Here is a 21,960-nt window from a genome sequence, read left to right as displayed (position 1 = left end):
GTCAACAGGGCCAAGGTTGAGAAACCCTGTATTAAGGTGTTAAAGCCTGAAGGGGTGTATCCTTGAGTGTAGAGGGAGGATAGTATCTTAGTGTATTCTCATGCTTTAGACAATCACACTTATAGTATAAGATTAAAAGCACTACCCAGAATCCTCCCATATAGCCTCCTGGAACACAAGTCAGTCACAGGAAGGTCCCAAGTTAGAGAGTTTTGCACTGAGCCAGCCACACAATAAGACCATTACCAAAACCCAAAACCCAAACCCTAAAAGACTGCGTAAGGAACCAATGAAAGTAATAGTTCAAAGCATAACAATATTCATCAATTCATTTATTCACTTACTCAGCAAACCTTTATTAAGCATTCACAGGTACCACTCTGCTAGGCATGGTGATAATATAATGAACACAATCAAACCTGGTTCCTGCCCTCATGGAGCTTACAGCCTAGAGGGTACTGTAAAGAAGGCTTCAAAAAGAGACCAGTTTATCAAGAGTACTCTATTAATATACATGATAGAAAAACAGCAGTTTGAAAAGCATTCACGTGTATTCTCATTTGAACTGCATAACCATATTATGAGACAGCCTTTAATTCCTTATTAGGTTAAAAGTGTGCACAAGGTCAAAACGGATTTTAAGTGGAAGGGCTGACACTTCAGCCAAGTGACATTGTTATTATTGTTCCATACAGCAGGGATACATACAAGCAGTCTTCCTTTGATTTGACCTGGAATTTCTTCTCCTGATCCTCACCGAACATATATGTATAAAGTCTTTGCCTTATTAAACAAAACAAAACAAAACAAAACAAAACAAAAAACCAAACCTCCAACCTTCTCCATCTTTACCTGGGGATTTTTTCCCCCGCTAGCTGTTTCTTGTATGCATGCCTGTTTCTAACTAGATTGTAAACTCCTGACCTGAAAGATCAGATCTTCCATTTCCTTTGCAACCTTTTGCAGTACTGTAGACAGTCACCCAATAAATGCCCTCTGCATGAATGGACCTGTAGAGATAAAAATACTTTACTGTATTCCCATTTATTGGTGTCATGCTTTTATTTTGCTTTGTGTGAGGACTGTACGTTATAGACTTCTAGAGGGCAGAGAAAATGGCATAGCGCTTCCTTACACTCAGCAGGCACCATGCAAAATTTGATCCTTGCATGTCTTTTTGATGCTCTGGATAATATTAGCATACTGGGGTGTTTTTGTGTATCCAAGGCTGAGGTTGTCAGCCTCTCTGCAGTGGGGAATGTTCCTTCCTTTGCTCTGTAAACTCCCATGGCGCCTAGGACAGGGCTAGATTACTGCAGAAGCCCACCCCGACTCCCAGATATGTTTTTATTACCAAGGAAGCCGACTGCGAAAATGGCAAGGGCTTTCATAACCCAGACCTTGCGAGGAAATGAACAAAGTGGAAGGGGATTTGTAGGCAGGTCAGAAATGGCCTGGATGAGAATGCTGAAGGTTCTCTCTGAGAATCCAGCCTAAGCCTGACAAGCAGGGCTCGAGATGCATGAGGCCCGCAGTTCCGGGGCCCAGGAGGCAGTCCGCCCGCCCGCCGGCCTCGCGCGCCCCCGGGAGCTGTCCAGACGGCCCCGCCCGCGCCTACCTGGGCACTCACCCGCGCCGCGCGGCCTCTCCTCCTCCCACCCCGGCCGCGGGAGCCCGGCTCGGGCCTGCCCCGCCGCCTCCGAGGAGCCCCACAGGCGGCGCGCTCGCAGTGTCCTCCTGGCTAGGCGGCCAGCCACCGACCGGCTAGACAGCGCCCGGCGCGCCGGGGGCGGCGCGGTCAGGCTCGGCGGGGCTCGGCGGGCTCGCCCCGGGCCGGGCGCCTGCAGGGGGCGCGGGGACGGCCCGGCCCCGCCCCGCCGCCTTCCCTCTCCCTCCCGGCTCCCTGGATCCGCGCCGGGAGGAAATGATGTGTTGCTGCCTGGTTAATCACAGCTCCAGACACTCATTGGCCGAGCGCTCCGCAGCCACTTCCTCCTCCTCCTCCCGCTCCTCCCGCTCCGGCTCCTGCTCTTTGCAGCCGCCGCCGCCGCAGCCTACCCCACGGCGCTGGGGGAACTTTTCTACTCTCTGTGATCGTCTCCCCCACCGCCCCCGGGGCAGCCCCCACCCGGCGCTCCCGCCCAGCCCGAGGCCGTCCTCCCGGCTCGAGCCTCAGCGCCTCGGGAAGTTTATTCCGCCCGCCCTCCTCCCCTTCCTCCTCCTCCTCTGGCTCTTCACCCCGCCTCCCCTCCCTCCCCCGGCTCTTTCCCCCGGGTGGCTGCCGCTGCCGCTGCTGCCGCTGCCGCTACCAGCCTGTTCCTCCGCCAGCCGCGCCGGCCCGAGGCTGGGAAGCCCCTGGCCCCACACGCCGCTCCGCTGCAGCCGCCGTCGTCGCCGTCACTCGCGGCCGGCCGCCGGCCCTCGGCCCCGCAGAGTTCCGGGCTCCCTCGCCGGCTGCACCGCCCCGCCCCGCCCCGCGCCCGCCGGGGCCGCCCGCCCCGCGCCGCCCCGCGCCGCGCCGACCTGCAGCGCCCGGCTGCCTAGCGCACTCCGCCTCCCCCGGCTCTGCCCCCGGCCGCGGCGGGACCAGAGGTGAGAGCAGGTCGTCGGCCGTGCTGCGGGAGCCGGGAGGATCGAGGGAGGAGGGAGCCTAGCGGGAGAAGAGGCAAGGTTGGGGGTGGGAGGGTGGGCGTCTGCGGTGCCTCCCCCTCGCTTTCATTCCTTTCTCCCCCAAGCTTGATCCCCTCTCGGTGGGGGGAGCAGTCGCGGAACAAAACTGTCTTGCCTTGGGCCTGAACTGCTGGTGGGATATGGACGGGGAGGGCAGAGGCAAGGAGCAGGGGTCTCGGCTTTGCACTGGGTGTGTGTGTGGGTGTGTAGTGAACTCCTTCAGGGTGTGCGCCTCAGACTTATAAATCGATCTGGCCATTCGGCCACCGGGCTCACCTTCCTAGCTGAGCTTGATAGAGAGTAAAGAGATGGGCGAATCACCCCCACCCTCAAAATATCCATTCCTTCCAAGAGGAATTTTCTGCTGGAGAGACAGCCAATAAACTCTGCTCAACTCCCTCCCTCCCTCCGTTCTTCCTAGCTGCAGTTTCAAAAAGCTTCAAAGCCAGGAATGTGGGATTCATCTTCCGATCCCCAGAAGGCAAATGTGGTTACAGATGTTGCACGGTACTTTGCCAAGTTTAAAACCCTTCCTTCAACACTGTAACCAAAACAGTGAGGCTAGAACCTTGGGCGCGCTGGGGAGAACTGTGGGCTTCTGAGGCCGCTGGATTCAGACTTCTGTCGGGTTCTAGACTGGCTCAGCTCTGTCCAGTTTGTGCCAGATGCGTCTCCCACCCTCTCCCCATTTTCCCTGGTGTTTTGAACGCTCCTTGCATGGGAGGGAAGCTGTGGAAGAAGCTACGTGAGGAAGAAAACATTCCACTTAGCAGAAGAAAAGTCTTAGGTTAAAAAGTTGTCATTAATTGGACTTTTGTAGAGAGGTAGAAGGTATAGAATGGATTTGTTCCTTTTATTTATTTATTTTTCCTTCTCTCTTTTTTGAGCCATGGGAGATAGGTCTTAGAGGATGGGAAAAGGAACCGACCCTAAACATGTTTTATGTATTTGTGAAGAGACCCTCGAATGGAGACATTATCCATTGATTTTAAAGAATCCTGTCCCAGAGATACAGACTACTCTGACAGCCCAAGGGAAGGCGGTGGCAAAAAATAGACACCACCTCCCTTTTCCCCCAAAAAAATTCTTCCTGGAAAGGTGGTGTTAAGAAATTTCAGAGATGGGCTGATCCAAGTGGCGGGCCTTAAATGGAAACACTATAGTATGTCCTGGCACTTGTCTCTGGAGGTGGGTTGCTGGCCAGGGGCCCAGGCTTGGGCAGCCGGCAGACACTAGACTTGTGCTGACCTCAGACACCAGCTTGCCATGCAGCTTTACAATGTGCAGACTGCTTAAGTATGAAATATGGCCCTCACCCTTGTCATTAATGGGGACAGTGGGGTCAGAAGGTTATTTTAGGACTGGATAGGATCTAGATCACCATCTCCTAGGATCAGATCATTTTGTGATTCAATTACTTTTGTTTTCTGGCCTGGAATTATTTTTTAAAAATGGAAGTATTTTTAATTTGAAATGTATGCCTTAATTTGATGTATTTTGTGTTGAAAATAGCATTTCTTCTGTCACCCCTGATGCAAGTACTCAAAGGTGGTGAATGATGTTGAAATAAATTCTGGGTAGATGACATATTAAGGACTGGCTATGCACAGATCGGGTTCACACTCTTGTTTTCCACCTGTATTGCTGAGTTTAATTTGAAAAGGAGAGAGTGGTTTTCAATAAAACTTGATTTAGGTAGTAGTCTTACAACTTTTGTGCCTTGGGAGAAAGTGATCATCTGAGTAATTTAAAAGAGTGTTAAGGATGCAGAGTAAAGATGCCATGTTCAGAAATGGAAAGAATTTTCAAAGTGAGAAATTTAATTCGATTAACAGCATTGTGAATTTTTTTTCAAGGTAGTGATTTACCAGATTTTATTCCTGCAACTATGTTTGGAATAAGAGAGACTGAATCAGTAAATATAGTTTATGCCTCTGTCTTAGCCAAGACTCAACTGGACCGGTCCTGTGGAGATCTTGATAAGTTTCTAGGTAATTCTTAGGGTTCGATTGAGTATCTAGTCTTCTAAGGGAGGAGGAGACAGGACAGAAATGGATTTGAAAAATGATCCTGTTCTTCAAGGTCACAAGGTGAAGATGGAATCAATGCTGGACTGGGAGCTGTCCTTTGTGGCTTGTTTGGCTGTTGGATCTTTGTATCTTGATTTATTTTTATGAGAGGAGATCTCATGCCCAAGTCATTAAGAATTAGAAGAAGCAAGCCATTGATGGTGGCAAAACCCTTTGATATGTGTGTGAGTTTAATGACAGGATAATTTGGGGGTGTTGGATATGAGCACTGTTCAGCTCTTCACGTGCACTTTTTCACCTCATTTTCTAAAAGCACCATATACTTTATTATTATTTTACCCTTCTACAATAAGAAATTGAGGCTTGGCAAATTTAAATGGTGGAGTAGAGATTTGAACCAGAGGTCTGTGGTATTCTGGAAAACTTGTTCTGGGCTACTCTTGCCAGTGATTACTAAACTTCATGTATTCACACACTGTCTTCATGAGTTTTCCATAACTATGTCTCACTTAGTCTTTATTTAATATGTTTTTTATAGCATCAGTCCACCTTTTCTTTAAAAGAAACAAACAAAACAAAACACTAACTGTATCTTTCTAAGAGGTAACTATCTATTGCTGCCATATTTAGAAAGCCAACTCACTTTTTGGGAATAGGAGGTGATCTTCAAGATGCATTTATACTTGTACCAAAACCTCAAATTCAGGATAATGATTACCTGGTATGTGTGTGGTCTGGGATAAGGGTGGACAAGGTAGGCAGATGATACAGTATTGGTGATGTTCTGGTTTTTGGGTTGGGTGTTGGGTTCATGCATGCTGATTTTATTTTTAGACTTTATAACCTACATATGTGACACATACTTTTTTTTTTTATAAAATGATAAAATTAAACACATTATTAACATAATGATTACTTGGGGAATATTTCACTGCACTCTGCCAACTATAGACAGCTTGGTGTCTTGTATAAAGTAGGCACACAAGAACTATTGGCTGGTTAAGAAGACCCCAGGTAATAATTTTAGAGCCGGCTGATTATTTGTTATACTTGAGTAAAGCTGAGGTACATCGCTTTTTCTATTGTCTCCTCCTTCCTCTCTCATATCCAGTGTTATGTCTGAAATAATGGCATGGGCTGCAGTGGTGTTTCTCCTGAATTCTCTGCTGATGTGGGAGACATGATTGGGTTGCAGCTGGCACTTCTCAGCATCACCTTGTCTTATATATCTAGTACTTGGGATGGGGCACAGAGTGCTGTTGTGAAGTGTTAAAATGCTTTGGTTTTTACCCAGGGGTAAAGTGACCATTCAGAGCTGGAAGTGGTATTTAAGTTTAAGCAGTGACTGAGTAAAATGTTAACAATATTAAACTGGTGAGGCTGGGAAATAAAGCCATCAGAGGTTTTAATTGGAATCCACAGAGTCCCCTGTTTTATTTTCCCAGGCAAGTATTGGGCACTGTGGCTTTATTCCTGGAAATGAGGATTTGGAATTAGGCTTCCTGGTACAAAATGCCTTCTTTGATCTTTTGGAATGAAACTTTGTGTCCCCCCTCCCCCCCCAACCACCACCACACACACCCTGTGGCCAATTCCAGCTCACAGAAGAACCAAACAGAAGATTTCCTTCTTTTTTAGCTGTTGACCATAGACTGCTCTTGCTTGCTGTGCTACTTTAAGAATCAGAAGTTCCAAACCAGGATCTGTCTGTTGGAAAGGACATTTAAGTGAAAATACTCCCTTTTGGAAAGAGCTTCATCAAGTTGGTGTGGTTGGCACATCATGGCCTTTGGTTCAGAGGAGAGGTTGGTTTGGCACTCAAAATTGACTCATAAGAGACCGAGCAGACAAAGAATTGTGGGGGAGGTTGGTGATATAGCTCAGGGGCAGGGCACTTACTTGAGTTCTTGAGTTTGATTGCTAGCATAGCATGAATAAAAGAAAGAAAAAAGAAAAACCAAACCGAACCAGAGACCCATCAGCTTTCTTTTTAAAGGTAAAACAAATATACCCCTGCCCAATATTCACGTTGACTGCACAGTCAAGTAATATGCTTGTGCTCTTCTAGGCAGTTCTGGAAATCTGAGCTTGTTTATAAGTCTGAAGGCTCTTATGTGATCCATGAGAGCTTTATTTTCCGGAGCCACCATTACTCAGTTGTTTGACTTTTGGGTTTTCAGTCTCTGACCAACATTCCACTTTGCCTGTTAGAGTTGCTTCATTGTTTACTCTGGGTATCTGGCCTTTATTTCTGTGACTGGGAAAGTAACTTTAAATTCAGTCCTTTCTACATTTTGTGGAAGTGAATGCAGTAGGTGAATATTGTTTGGGGAGGGATGGAGTGAGGTGAGGGGCTGCATGTAGCACAGGTGTCCTGATGGATCTCCAAGAGGTCAGCTGCCTTTCATCCTGAGTCCTGGCCTCTGGCTGCCTAGCCCTTTGCATCCCCCCCTGTTTTGGGGAGAGCCAAATCCTTCAGGGATCAGAGTAATCTCATTGCCAGCAAGAATGCATGTTGATCTTGCCTTTTGACAGTCTCCTAGCATTTTATCATCCCCACTCTTCATTCTGGTCCTTGATTGAGCTCTCTGAGGGCAAGAACTTCAGCTTATTCATTCTTCCATTTATTCTTTAGATACAATTCATTCCCCTTCACCAATTTAAAGCCTTTCCAATTGTCTCACTGGGCTCCTTGAGGGCAGGGACTGTGTCTTATTCATCTTTTGTGTATCTTTTGCACCTAACATAATGCCTGGCCGAGACCACACAGCCAATAAATCGTTTTTTAATTGCTAAAAGAATGAATGGATGAATATGTGATAGGAGAGCAAAGGGATGCTGGCTTCTAGGGAATCAGTGAATTCTCAGAGAAAATGATAACAGTCACCGGTCACTGTGGTCCCAAGCATGAGTGTGAAGCAGGGAGAACAGACACTGTAGGTAGAAGGAAATGTATTTGTTTACCCACCCCTTTGTGCCTTTTTTTTTTGGTACTGGGGATTGAACCCAGGGCAGGGCGCTCTACCACTCAACTGCATCCTTAGCCCTTTTTATTTCTTATTTTGAGATAAAGTTCTCCCTAAGTTGTTGAGAGTCTTGCTAAGCTGCTGAGGCTGGCCTCAAACTTACTATCCCTTCATTTCAACCTCCTGAGTGGCTGGCGTTACAGGTGTGTGCCATCTTGCCTAGCCTTTCTTGTGCTTTGCTCTAACTCAAGTCCTCACTCCTGCTAAGCATATTCTCTACTACAGAGCCACATCTCCAGCCTGATGCACCCTTTTTTAATGCTTAATCATAACTTGTGCATAGTGAATATAAACATTTATTGTATTCATTTCAGTGTTTGTTTCCTTTTTATTTTTATATTTAAGGGAAAATTTTCCATTTTGGGGAAGAATATCTCAATTTATTTATTTATTTATTTTTTATAGTTGTAGATGGACAGCATGGCTTTATTTGTTTAGTGTTTATGCGGTGCTAAGGATCGAACCCAGTGCCTCACACATGCTAGGCAAGCGTTCTGCCTCAGAGTTACAGCCCCAGTCCTCAACTAATTTTTTTACAGCCTGTAGAGCAAGGAATCCTGCATTAACGTGTGTATGGCTGGGCCCCAAACACTTGGTGGAATTGACTCATTTACTCCAATTTTCGCCTGTGGTATAACTTGTCAAACAGTTGTCATAGCACAGAGAGGTAGGCAGTGCTTATGTCAGAGGTGAAAGAATGTGCATGATCTCTTTGGAAAATGGATGGAACCCAAAGTAAACTCCTCTTCAGATAGGTTTTAATGGCTGATTTGAGTGGGTATCACATAGAACTTTTCAACTTGAATACGTAATGACTAGGCATTTCGATCATCTTTGAAAGTCCAGATCAGCCATTCATAGTCACCAGGCAGCATTGATGCCATTGAAAAAGAAGATTTCTGTAAGTTTAAAAATTTTTTTTTTAGATATTCAGGGAAGAATTGTTGATTGAATCACTAAAAACAAAACAAAACAAGAACAAAAGCAATAAAGCCCTTGGGTTTTATAAGAAAAGGAAAAAGAGGACAAAGGAAGTAGCGGGTGATGTTGGACGAAGCTGGATGTTTAAAGTGGGTTGATACTTGGAGTTTGGAGAGTGAGTGCTGAGAAAAAAATGTGTAATAAAAAGAACTTGACAGGAATGGAGGGTATGGGTTGAGATGATATTTTAAAGCATGTTGTGAGTCTTTCACTATTGCAGCTACTGATAAGTGGTGCTGTATGCTGGGCAAAAATATTATGTGCTTGACTATTCTTAAGTGGTAAGTTAATGCTTATAAGCAAAAATCTCCAAGAAAGCTGGGTATTTCTGTCTCTTCTTTATGCCAAGGACTTACACAGTACAGAAATGCAGGTAGGAACAGTCAGGAGAAAAGGATAGATTATTATCTAAAGTGACCCTCACCTTTCTTTTCATAAGTAAGGAAAATGGTTAGGGACAAGGTGCCAAAAGATATTTTTCACATGTTTTTCAAACTTGAAGAACCTGAACAGTTGTGAGCAATAGGTGGCTAAAACAAAAATATTTATTGGTATGGTCCAGTTAAAAAAAAAAAAAAAGGAAAAAGTTAATTTTATTTCAGTGTTTTTAGAAGACGTTTGACTCTTGGCAATGCATTTTTCATTATAAGCTAATACATACACACTCATACATGCTTATTAAAAAATAAAGCTGAAGTTCCACAAAGCAATATTGTAATGCTTTCTGTTTTGTATTCACTTTTTATTAAAAATTCTGATACCTATCTACTAAGTTGATTTTACAATTTGCTAATGGTTCATAATCAGCAGTTCGAAAAAAAAAAAAAAAAGAAACCTGTTCTGGGTGTTGTGGAAATTAAGCTTAATTTGTTTATTGAATAGCTGCTAATCTAGATGAGGATATTGTTTTTCATCAGTTCTACAGAAAGGCCTCACCCCTATGCATCCCCTCCCCCACCAATTCTTTTCTCTGTTTTAGGGTCTTTGCTTGTTTCTCCAAATCAGATTAAAGAGACTAATATGTGTTTTGGACCAGCTTCAAGAGTGCATTATCATCTTGATCCCAATCAACATCAAAGGTGGGGCTGATTGACTTAAAATGGTGGCAGGAACCCTTAGCTCCCTGTTGATTTAGATCATATTTGAATAGAATGGTGGTTTTCAGTAATAAGGGGAAAGCAGGAGTACTTGCTAGCATCGAAAGGATGAGAGGGTGAGAGGGAGGTGGGGAAAATGACTCCAGGTATTATTCAGAATTGTAAAATGGAAAGTCAGTAGAGACATCTCTTTATATTCAAAGACATAAACACTTAATTTTTGTCAGTTGTCCCTACTAAAATTTTTCTGTTTTCTTGCTCCTTCATCTTCCTGCTCTTCTTTATCTTTCATTTACTGAGCATATAGTATGTCTTTTTGTGCTTGGGACTGGGCATGGGATTTTGCTGAGCAAAACCAACTGGATCTTTTTTTTTTTTTATTGGTAACCATTAAGATCAAGTTGGTTGGTAGATGTGTAACCAACTTGATCTTAATGGCTACTTGAATAAAGCGTGAAGAATTATACATCTAACTGTACATGGCAGAGCACTGAGTATCTCAGTCCCAAGATATAGAAGGATAAGGATCACGTAGCACCTTTGAGGAAGTATTTGTTTGGCTAGCTTTTGAAAGAGGTACCATTTTGATATTATCATTTTGACAGGTATCTGTATATATGTAGGTTGTAGACTAGGCAACATTCTAGAAAGAGGGAATGGGGCAAATAAATGAGGTAGTTGGTTTTTGTTTAGGAGCCAAGTTGTACAAAACAGGTGTGCCTAATTTTAATCACCAGAATCAGACTCCTGTCTTAAGATGCAGCTTCTCAGGGAGTCTTGCAAGATCTCAGACAATTGGAAGGAATGGCAAGTTTTATGAAGTGATTTGATTGTGTGGATTATATTAAGCTGAAAGCCACAGAAGGAAGGTAAGGAAGGGAGATTTGGAGTTACACTAGAGTTTCCTTGGAATGCCAGGCTGAAGGTTAAGATAATGGAGGCCTTGGTTAGGTCCTTACTTGCAATATTTCATTGAATTCTCATACCCAACTCTATGAAGTAAGTACCTAGACTTGCTATCCTCCTTTTACAGGAGGAAAAACTGAGACCCAGAGAAGTGATGTAACATGTTGGAGATCATACACCTGAACTTTAACCCAGGCTGTATGTTCCCAAAAGTAGCATGCTCTCTAATGGAAGTGGAAAACTAGCAACCCTGAGCTGAATGCACCTGAGTGTTGTATTTTGTTTGCTATTGCATTTTAAATGTTTTCTTAAGGAATACTTGACAGTATTTAAAAATGAGGAAATTTCCCATGAAAAAAATCTAGATTTCCAGCTGCTCCTGTAACATTGAAAACATCCGTAGCACTGAGACCTTGTTCCTGCAGGAACCTTCCAGAGCTTTTGATTATTTCTGTCAGGGGTGACATGTGCATTGTACTTGCCACAGTCCCAGTTCTTCCTGTTTTCTCTCCTGCTGAGGCCAGCATTAGTGGCTCCTTATTGTATATACTTGTGGTATTTTTCTGTTCTTTCCCCCATCCTTCCCCCTACCTCTGCACAGCTCCCATCCGTTACAGGGGATTGAATCCAGAGGTACTCTACCTCTACCACTGACTATATCCCCAGATCTTTTAATTTTTTTTTTTTTATTTTGAGACAGGGTTTCAAAATAGGAAAAAACAGCTCTAGATAACTATCTTCTGTATATTAAAGGTTGGAATTGCCAAATCAAAAGTCATTTGCACTTTATACTTGAAATTTCAACACTGTTTGTACCTTGAGTGTATTTTCTTTGCTACTGTGAGTGTGTATTTTCCATGTGGTGCTAGGGATTGAATTCAGGGGTGGTGTAATACTGAGTTGCCCAGGTTGGCCTAGAACTTGTGACCCTCCTGCCTCAGCCTCCCAAGTAGCTGGGATTACAGGTGTGCAGTGCTGTGCCTGGCTGGTTTATTGATTGATGGATGGATTGGAGACAGGATTTCACTCTGTTGCTCAGACTGGCCTCCAGTTTCTGGGTGCAAGCATTTCTTCTTTCTCAGCCTTTCAGGTAACAGGGACAACAGGGACATCAGTCCACTGTCCTCAGGTACTAATTTTTTTTTTTCCTATGAATATTGAACTATATTCTCTATTGTGCCTGTTTTAGTTCTGAGTTGCTACATTCCTTTGAAAGGCATACTTTTGTGTATGGTAATTAATTTAACCAACCTTTTGTTGTTACTTTAGGTGACATTATATATTACAGTGCTTCAGTGACTAACTTTACATATTTCATATCAACTTTATTATTTGTGGTTTTACTCTCTGTGTTTCCAGTTACCTGAGGTCAACTGGGGTCCAAAAATATTAAATGGAAAATTTCAGAAATAAAATTTATAGATTTAAAATAACTTTTATCATACCATATTATAATAATTATTCTATTTTAATCTTATGGGTTAATCTCTTCCTGGGCCTAATTTATAAATTGAACTTTATCATAGGTAGGTATGCATAGGAAAAAACAGCTCTAGATGACTATCTTCTGTATACCAAAGATTGGGAATTGCTGACTCAAAAATCGTTTGTACTTTATACTTGAAATTTCAACATTGTTTGTACCTTAAATGTATTTTCTTTGCTACCGTGAGTGTGTATTTTCCGTGTGGTACTAGGGATTGAATTCAGGTATAATATTGAGCTTTATCTCTGCCCGTTTTATTTCTTAATTTGAAACAGGGTCTTGCTAAGTTGCCAAGTTTGGCTTTGAACTTGTGACCCTCCTAGATCCTCCTACCTCAGCCTCCCAAGTTACTGGAATTACAGGTGTGTTCCGCCATTCCCAGCTGAATTAGGTTTTTGATTAGTGTTTAAAGCAGTGTGGTATGGTGTGAATGAGAGCACAAAGACTCTTGCAGTGTATTTTTCTGTTGTAAACCAATTGTGTGGCCCAGGAATGTAATTTTCTTAACCTTTTTCTTCATAGTGCTTTTCCTTTCCTGTTTGTCTAGAAGGGCATAGACTCAGTTATTTCCAAAGTTTAATAATGCGTTGATTCTCTTTCAGTCTCTTTTTTGGTTTTTCCAGTAAATGGAGCTTGATGATTTTTTTTTTTTTTTCCTCTCTCCGTGCATAAGTTTGAGTCTTGAAGAACTCTGGGCTTTGGAAGCCTTGCTAACCACAGCTTTACTTTGATTGTTTTAAAGCACTATGTCTGGTTTTTGCCTTATGTTAAAAGCAGAGCTTATATGGCTAATTATCTTTTTTTTTTTTTTTTAATATGGTGAGTGGTAAGTAGGCATTTAGTGACCAAGAAACTTGTATAGTCAGCTTTTTATTATTGATCAAGAATAGAGGCAATGGATTTTTAGACTTAGGGTAAAAGTTTTATTTTTATAATAGCTTTAAAAAAAAGCAGTAGGTTTGTGATAGACAGTCTTTAAGAAACAGCAAAATTTTATTTATGAGTTTGGAGCAGACCAGAGCAGACAGCTTTTGATGTATTCTATAATGTGAAGAAGGTAAAATAGTGCTTGCTTGAATTTTTGAAGTATTTAATCAGTATTCTTTAACAAGATAATTGGATTTCCTGGTGGTTACCAAATTAGATATATTTAAAAATTTAAATTCAAGTAAACAACATTATATAAAATTCATGTTTATTTTCTATACTGCATTTTTTTCTCTCTCTCTCTCTCTCTTTTTTTTTTTTTAGAGTTGGCTTCCCTTAAGCTAAGTAATATATTTGAATTTTTCATTTGATAGATTTGGAAATAAATTTTTCTGGAACATTTTTGAGCCCTTGGTTATACTTATTTAAAAAAAAAGTATTTACTGTCTTTAAATATACAAATTTATTCATCTAGCTAGAGTAGCAAAAAAAGGAAAAAAAACACACCTAAATGTTCTATCATAGAGGTTAGGTTTTATTTACATACATGAAACATGGAATCATATGTAATCACTAAAAATACTATTTTAGGTGAATTTTTAGAGACAGATTTCACTTTAAAAGTTACTTTCTCAAAGAGGCTTTGTCAGCTATTCCATCTAGATAGATCCTTAACACTTTTTTTTTTTTTTTTTTGTATTTTACATGTACTACCTATATATACTGTCAGTATATCTGTGGGGTAAATAAATACCAATGAGAACAGATACTTTGTTTAGTACAGTGTGTGTGAATGTGTATGTGTGTGTGTCCTATGCCTAGTATACTTCCTTATCTATAGGAGGTGCACAGAAATTTTTGGAATGAATGAGTGACCATGAAGAGTACAGAAAATAACATTTGAGTAGAAAAAGCAAGACACTGAAAACTGCATAATTCTAGTCACATAAATTATGCACAATTCCATAAACATAAACATAAAATGTAGTACTTTCCAGATCTGTGGTTATATACATATGGATGTAGAGGAGAAGAAAAAAGACTAGCAGGAAACAAACTGAAATGTTAACAGTTAGTGTCTGTGCTGTGGGTCATGCATAATTTTGAAGAGAATCTTAAATATAAACGAGTGAAGTAAATATTGGAAGATTATGTCACCTCCATAATGTATTTTACCCCTTCAGCGTTAAAGGTGGTCACCTTACCTAAAATGATGTATTACAATGCTGTGGCCTTTCCTCCTCTGGAGTAAAATGTACTGTATCTTTGTAGTGTGACAGGTTTTATATCTACTTTCGGATTAAATTATGATCTGAGAGTTGCACTTTTGATAAACTGGTTTTAATTTTACATCAGTTGAAGCTAAAGGGTAGGGAAAATATATTAGATCTGGTACAAGTGTCTAATTATAATTATTGACACATTTTCAAATGCTCTCTTAAGTGTGATACATGGCCCATGATTTTGACAGCTGTGACTACATTAAACCTGCTAGAGTAAGTACTCTTTTCACAAAGGTTTGTTTAAACTTAGAATTGTCAGAAAGATTCTCTGTAAAGTGGATGATCATAGACTTAGAGGTGAAATGGTGGTTCATATCCCACTGTGCCTGGTAGGTTTTAGTCATTGATGTTAATCAGAAGATTATCTGGGTTTACTTTTTATTTCAAGAAAGCTGGCATTTTAATTTTTCTACAGTGCAAAAATTATGTGATGCTGTTCTTTTGTGATTTGACTCTGAAATGCTAACATTGATTCTACTTATTTTTTCCTACTGAGGGTTCCAAGCCACATAACTCCAAACCAACAGACTTGATGTTGCATGACAGTTGTCTTTTCTTTTTGTTTTGTCTGCCTGCCTACCTGCCTGCCTGTCTTATGCTGGGGATTGAACCCAGAACCTCATACCTGCTGAGCAGGCACCCTACCACTGACTTACATTCCCAGCCCCAGCCTTATTTTGTAAGTCTTCCTGGTGTTATATCCTTTTCGGGTATTCTTTCCTTCCATTTATCTAAGTTTAGTGAGTAGCTACTGTATGCCAGGCACTGAGCACATAGACAAAAGAGTGCTCAGAAAGCTTAGTTTGGCAGAGGCAGAAAAACAACCTAGATATAACAGAAGCACCAGAATAGGGCTGTAAACATAAAATGAAATTGGATGCAGGGGCTGGGAATGAGGTTCAGTGGTAGAGCACTTGCCAAGCATGTGCAGGGCCCTGGGTTTAATCCTCAGCACTGCAAGAGAAAAAAAGAAAAGGAAGAAAGAAAAAGTTGGGATGTTCTGTAGTTTTGTTTAAGAGGTCACCAAGGAATATTTTCCTAGGGGAATGATGTTTTTGAGCTTCTTATGATGGTGGAGTAGGAAGTTATAGGATTGCGAAAAGATCGTCTAGTCACAAAGGCTTACAGGAAAGAGAGCGTCCTTTAAAATTGAATCTGAGCAGAACCTTGCTATTCAAAGTATGGTACTTGGAATAGTAGTGATGACTTCATTGGAAAATCAGAGTCTTAGGCTACTCTGAATCCTACATACGGGAATCAGCTTTGTAACAGTATCCCCAGGTGACTTGAATGCTTCTAAACGTTTGAGAACCATTGGGACTTTGAGTCTAGGAAGGGGTAAAAAGTGAGAGAACTGGGAAAATATAAACCACCTAAGGAGGTTTTGTTTTGCTTTTTAAACAAGCATAAAGTTGTTAATGGATAAGTAACATCAATTTATATTTTCCAAAATTGTCTAGCAGTCCTTACAAGACAACAGTTACCAAGGATGTTTCTTGAAACCTAAATCATGCTTAAGGTGCGGCACAAAAAATACTCCTCAATTCCAAGACATGCAGGACATTATATCCTTCTTTCAGACAATGTGAAATGTATATTGGAGGTTCTAAAAAGTCAGTCTTGGGAAAAGTCATTAACTTAATCATTTCTACTGGGATATCCCTGGGGTCTTCCAAATCTGTTCCACAATTGAATCTTATGTAGCCTTACAGCTGTTAGCACCCCAACCTTAGAGTGTCACATTTTGGGAAATGGTAGCATTACTTTTCAAACTTCAGACACTTTGCCTTATCTGTAGGGAGACAGGCTGCTCTGGTATGCTTGGGCCTCAGGGATATCCTAGGACACCAGACATTTAGTGCCAAAATCCTGGACAAACCAAGGTGAGGTGGAGATATCCTTTCTATCTGTTTACCATACACATGATTTGACTTCCTCTTCCCCAGGTGAACTCAGCCTTATCCCTTAGAATGCCTGTTTCAAGAGCAACACCCCCTACCCCTCCTTGCTGTCCCTGCCCCTGTTAGGGGATTTCCATATTAGGCAAGTGCTGTACCACTGGGCTACCTCCCTAGACCTATTTCAGGGTCATTTTCTTCTGTCTCTTTCTTCCTTTTAATTAATTAATCAATCAATTAATGAATCAATTAATTTTTCCTGTACTGGGGGTTCAACCCAGGGTTTTATGCATACTGGGCACTTGACAAATGCTCTAACACTGAGCTACCATCCCCAACCTTTTTAATTTTTAAAATTTTGAGTAGTGTCTCTATAAGTTGCCCAGGCTGATTTCAAACCTGTGATCCTCTGGCTTCAGCCTCTCCAGTAGCTGACAGGCATGAGCCACCATGATGGGCTCTGCAGACACGTATTAATGGAAAGGTTCCCACATTTCCTGTGCTCTGTTTTGCGAGGTTTTGATTTAGGAGTTCTGATTTTGAAAGGTCCCCAGGTTACGTGCATGAAAGTTGGTTCAGACTTATTACCTGTAGAAATATAGTTTTGGTGTGCTACTTATGGAGTTGTTTTAACATATGATAGAAAAAAAAATAACCATTAGAAATTAAAGAGCCCAAATACCGCTTAGGCAGCCTGTTGGTGGATCACCGGTAGTCTATGTTTCACACTTTGGGAAATGGGGAGTAGCAGTATGGGAAAGAAAGGAGGAGGGCTCTATTGCTTGCTTGGTGACAATTGTGGCTAGAGAGAATGGTGACAGTTTTAAGGACCTTTGGGAGGGTGAGCTGATGAAATGTGGTGACTGATAGGATCTGTGGGGTGGGGGCACAGGATGGGAGGAGGAGGATATCTGATAACTGAGGCTCCCTGTCATAGATGGTTATAACAGAATAAGAGGAATAGAGCATGCTGCAAGGTGACAGGCTCAATTTAACACTGGGTTTGAGGGGTCTTGAGACACTAAGATAGAGCTATCTAGTGGTTCTTCAGAAGAAAAAGAACAGATCTGAGGAGAGCTCTAGACTGGAGACAGATTAGAGCATCTCCTGACCCCGGCAGCAGTAAAGTACAGGTGGGGATCAAATTCTACAGGAAAAAAGGGAGAGGGGAATCTGATGCCCACAGCCCCAGGATGAGTGCCTGGACAAGGACCCATGAGAAGAGTACAGGAACAGCTCAAGATGGGTGGGACACTAAGGAATCAGGAAGGGAAGGCTCCTCCAGGTACTCTCATCAACCCAATGGGCCAGAGCTCAAGCAGGCCATGTGCTGGTCGCTTATGATGATGCCACTAGTAACGCTTGTGCAAGATAGGCCTGAGGAAGGAAGCCATATTACAGTGGGCTGAGAGGGAGATATGGCTAGAGCAAGTGACTTTTTCTAGAACTTTTGACCGAAGAAGGAGCCTGGGTTGGTATGGGACCTTAGGGACTAAGTTTTGGATTTGTTTGGGGGAGTTGTCGTCATCCTCTGGTTACTCATGGAGTTTTATTTCCACAAAGAAAAATGATGACAAGGAAAATTCAGGTATTCATAGAAGAATTGCCAGAGCCCTCTGGGGCTCCATAAAATTACTTTCTTACATAGCCACTCACCTTGTCTCTCCTTCCTTGAAGCTCCCCTTGTTATTCCCTCGACACGACAATCTCAGTGTCTGAATTTATATGTTTATAAATGTCATTAAAGATTCTTTTTATGGTGATGCTCAGGCAGCATGTGATTAAGTGTTCAACCTTTGTTCCTATGTTTCTCACGTTCATGGAGGGCTCTGTAGCTTACCAAAGCAGCGCCACATCTTATGTGATCCTCTTAATCACCCTGTTCAGGAGGCAGAGCGGAAAGTAATTTTATTCCTCTTTACAGGGGGGAAAAAGCCCCTGAAGTTTAAATATATTAAGGAGGGCTTGCTGATGATGAATGATTTAGTGATGGGTCCAGGATGGAATTCTGGCTTCCTGGTATTTTTTTCCGTTATATTAGCTGGAAGGGTTGTCTCCATTTTTTTTTCCCCCTTTCCATTAGTTTTTAAATCCCTTGAGAGCAGCTACCACGTGTTCATTGTTGTTAATATTGACTCATCTGTTCACTGTTGCCTGGAGAACGTGGGTGATGGTGGTGGGCAGGAGAACTCTTTGGCCCAAGCTTCCCTCTTATAAGATGTGTCACATCTTGACCATAACCTTGAATGGTAGACTCCCAGAAATACACCATCAAGATTAAAGAAGGCATCTTGGATTATGTAACTTTGAACTCATGTCTCATAATTGGACCCTGTAATTATCTTGAGATCAGCCCAGTAGTACTGCCTGGTATGTTTTGTAAATATTTAAAATAAACAAGTTTTTTTTTTGTTGTTGTTGTTGTTGTTTTTTGGTGCTGGAGATTGGACCCATGGCCTTGTGCATGCAAGGCAGGCACTTTACCAAATGAGCTATATCCCCAGCCCTTAAAATACACAGTTTTTGCCACCATGATTTTGCATCCTTTTTTTCAGATGGTCCTTGACTTATGATGTGGTTATGTCCAATAAGTATTGTAAGTCAAAAATAGCATAAGCTGAAAATGCATTTAATATAGTTAACTTAGTCTCAGCTGTTTCCCTTCATGAAGAGATCTGACTGGGAGCTGTAGCTGGCTGTCCAGCATCACGAGAGTATCCTACTGGGTATCATTACACTTGAAAAAAATCAAAGTTCATGATTCCAAGTATGGATCTACTGAAAATATGTATTTTACAACTATGTAAAGTAAAAATTCATATGTTAAAGCAAAATGCAATAGTGTGCCACCTGTAATCCCAGCTGCTCGCCAAGGCTGAGGCAGGAGGATTGCAGGTTCATGGCCAGCCTGGGCAATTTAGTAAGACTCTGTCTCAAAAAAAAAAAAAAAAAAAAAAAAAATTTAAAAAGACTGGATCTACTGAATTAAGTGCACATGCTGGGTACTTAATAAAAACTTGTTGTTTTGAATTGAGGGAACTACACTCTGTGGTAGAGTGCTCCTGGCTTCAGTCCCCGGGACTGCTACAAGAACAATAGCAGCAAAATGAAAAACAAAACTAACAATTGCCACACCCCCACCCCCAAAACCATAAGAACCAAAAAATATAAGTTGAACCACTGTAAGTTGGTCTCTATTTTAATACCATAAGTCATCCATAAGGGCCAAAACTCTCTGGATTTCAGAGGGGCCTTCCTCTTTGTGAGATCCTTTGATGAGCTGTGTGGAGGGACATGAAGATGAATCGGTCCCTCTCACAAAACTAGGAAAGATGATTTTGTTTTCTTTTGTACTAGGAATTGAATTAAAACCAGAGGTGCTTAACTACTGAGCCACAACCCCTCCCCTTTTAATTTTTAAATTTTAAAACAGTCTAAGTTACTGAGGGCCTTGCTAAGTTTGCTGAAGCTTGCTTAGAACTTGCGATCCTCCTGCCTCAGTCTCCTTAGTGGCTGGGATTACAGATGTGTGCCCCCCAGACCTGGTGCTGATGTTGTTTTGTAACTACTTGCAGGGCATATGTTGGGCACCTAATATAAACTTGTTTTGAATTGAGGGAGGTGTCCTTTTGGGTCGTACATTCTCCATATTATCATGATGGACCATTCTCAAGTTTTTATTATTTTTAATGCTCTTTCCCCGAGACATTAAAGATTTGTATTAGAATTTGGGGAAGGGGAATGATGAAAGAGAATGAAGACATTGAATCAGCAAGTTTTAGGACAAGAAACTCAAGGTTTCAACTGGGCAGTGAATAGTTGAAAGCAGGGAGGAGTCACTCAGGGGAGGCTGGGAACACACAGGTACTTTTCAAAGAGCACACCAAGGGGATCGAGGGTGATATAGGAGTAATTCAAATCTGGTGACGTTCTAGAGGGGAAAACTGAAGGCTGCAGGACTAAAGCTCATTATAATATATGTTTTTTTCTACCTCTAGTAAAGGCTGCTTTGGTGTAATTCCTTTTATAGGGTCATGTCTAAGAATCTGTAATTCAGTCTACCTTAGAATTTATTTATTTTTTTTGAAGTGTCATAAGTTGGGGAAAAGGAATAAAAATTTGACTCCTTATGCTTATATTAAAATTTTAGATTCCTGGTTCATGATGAAGGAAGGAACATTTTAGTCATTAAAGAGATTGAGCAGATGAGTTCATGTTTGGTCATCAAAGAAAGTATCATTAGGAGCTTTATTCTTTTGGGAGGAGAAAAAGGCAAAATATGAGTCAGACAGAACATAAAGTCTTTTCCGTTCACTTGATTCTGCTACCCTCCTACTGAAGGACCATCGGCCCAGCAAGTGTAACTCGGATGTTAATGGCATTTGTGGCAGACTTCATAGTTTATAAAGCTCTCCCCCCTCCAAGACCACTTGTAGTTGCTCTGACTCTTGTTTATAAAGTGAGCACTTCTGATGAGTGTGGGCACACATGGATTGTTTACTTAGGAAAGGTGCTTTAGTTGCTTGAAAACCCCCAGGTGCCATATGTGATTCTGATTTGAACAAGTTTCTTCTTTGTGAGGGGTCTATCAGTTGTTCCTTGGCAATTATGGAAAGGATGGTGAACCAGTCTATGACACTGGTAGAACATCAGGTTTGTTTTATAAATGACAACAGACACTCTTCTATGCATTTTGGGTTTGCCAGTTCTGGGGCAAAGCACCATGGTTCTCTTCCTCTCTCTCTCTGCTCTTGGTCCCTCAGGTCTCCTATGTTGTGTTCCATTTTACTGGAGAATGAAACAATCTCCAAATCTTTGTGCACATCCAGGGAGAGTTTAACCAAAAATATGTCTATGAGAGATGGGTATCAAATGTTAGGAATAAAAAGATGCCTTGGTTCTTTTTTTTTTTTAATTTATTTAAAGTCTTTTTAAGGTCTGTTTGATTCATTTATTATTCTCTTTTCCTTCCTTCCTATACCATCTGTGTGTTAGGCTCTGTACTGGCATGTGTTGGTCATATAGGTACCAAACGGGCTACCCCTGGCTTCTGGAGTGTTTGTCGCTTAGTGAGGGAGACATGTGACTCAGTTTTTGCATTACAGATTGGGAAGTGCAGAATGTGCAGCAGTGATCCAGAAGGGGAACACTAACCTTGCTTTTGGGGGAAAGATGTAGGGAATGTTCTGACCCAGGGAGGTGCCAGGATTTTAAGAATAATTGGAACTTTACCTGATAGCATAAGAAAGGGGATTCTAGCAGAGGGACAATCTGGGCAAAGATGGAAGGCATAAGAAAGGCATGGTTCATGCTGTGACCGGTAGGTGGTTTAGATGAACTTCTGCTTAGGTTGTGTATGCATGGGCACTGATGGGATGGCAGGTTGGAAAGGCTCGGGAAGGTTACATCGCAGAGACTATGGTGGCCTGAATGATATAGGTCTTATTCTCAAATTCTCCTGGCTGTTGGGGAATATTAGGTAGGAAATGGATCTGATTAGATTTGGGTTTATTAATCACTGGTGTCAGTTTTGAGGATGATCTTTTAAAATTTTACCTGTACTTATTATATGCTGTCAACACAATTGTTTCTCTCTCCCTCAGTTCATATGAAGCCCTGAGCCTCAGTGTGATGGTATTTGAAGGTCGGGCCTTTG

General features: G+C 41.7%; 1 protein-coding gene and 1 long non-coding RNA gene across 6 annotated transcripts in view; one reads left to right on the top strand and one right to left on the bottom strand.

Annotated features, from left to right (window-relative positions):
- Positions 1 to 311: 311 nt before the first annotated feature.
- LOC144365541 (uncharacterized) lies at positions 312 to 2,453 on the bottom strand. Its single transcript, XR_013424087.1, has 2 exons — positions 1,619 to 2,453; positions 312 to 1,010 (listed from the first exon to the last, which is right to left on the bottom strand). It is a non-coding gene; the product is annotated as an uncharacterized LOC144365541 (long non-coding RNA).
- Positions 2,454 to 2,481: 28 nt separating this feature from the next.
- Positions 2,482 to 21,960, top strand: part of Acvr1 (activin A receptor type 1) — a 122,114-nt gene continuing 102,635 nt past the window's right edge. For 3 of the 5 annotated variants that reach the window (XM_078017434.1, XM_078017437.1, XM_078017435.1), the window contains exon 1: positions 2,482 to 2,592. The gene's annotated coding sequence lies outside the window, so the exon portion shown is untranslated. Of the gene's footprint in view, positions 2,593 to 2,646; positions 2,666 to 21,960 lie in introns of those variants that run through there. The other 2 variants (XM_078017433.1, XM_078017436.1) reach the window with 2 other exon arrangements.

The sequence above is a fragment of the Ictidomys tridecemlineatus genome, chromosome 7 (genome assembly GCF_052094955.1).
Source record: "Ictidomys tridecemlineatus isolate mIctTri1 chromosome 7, mIctTri1.hap1, whole genome shotgun sequence".
Classification (NCBI taxonomy): Eukaryota; Metazoa; Chordata; class Mammalia; order Rodentia; family Sciuridae; genus Ictidomys; species Ictidomys tridecemlineatus.
Note: the sequence above shows the minus strand (reverse complement) of the source record. Positions and strands in the feature narration are given on the sequence as shown.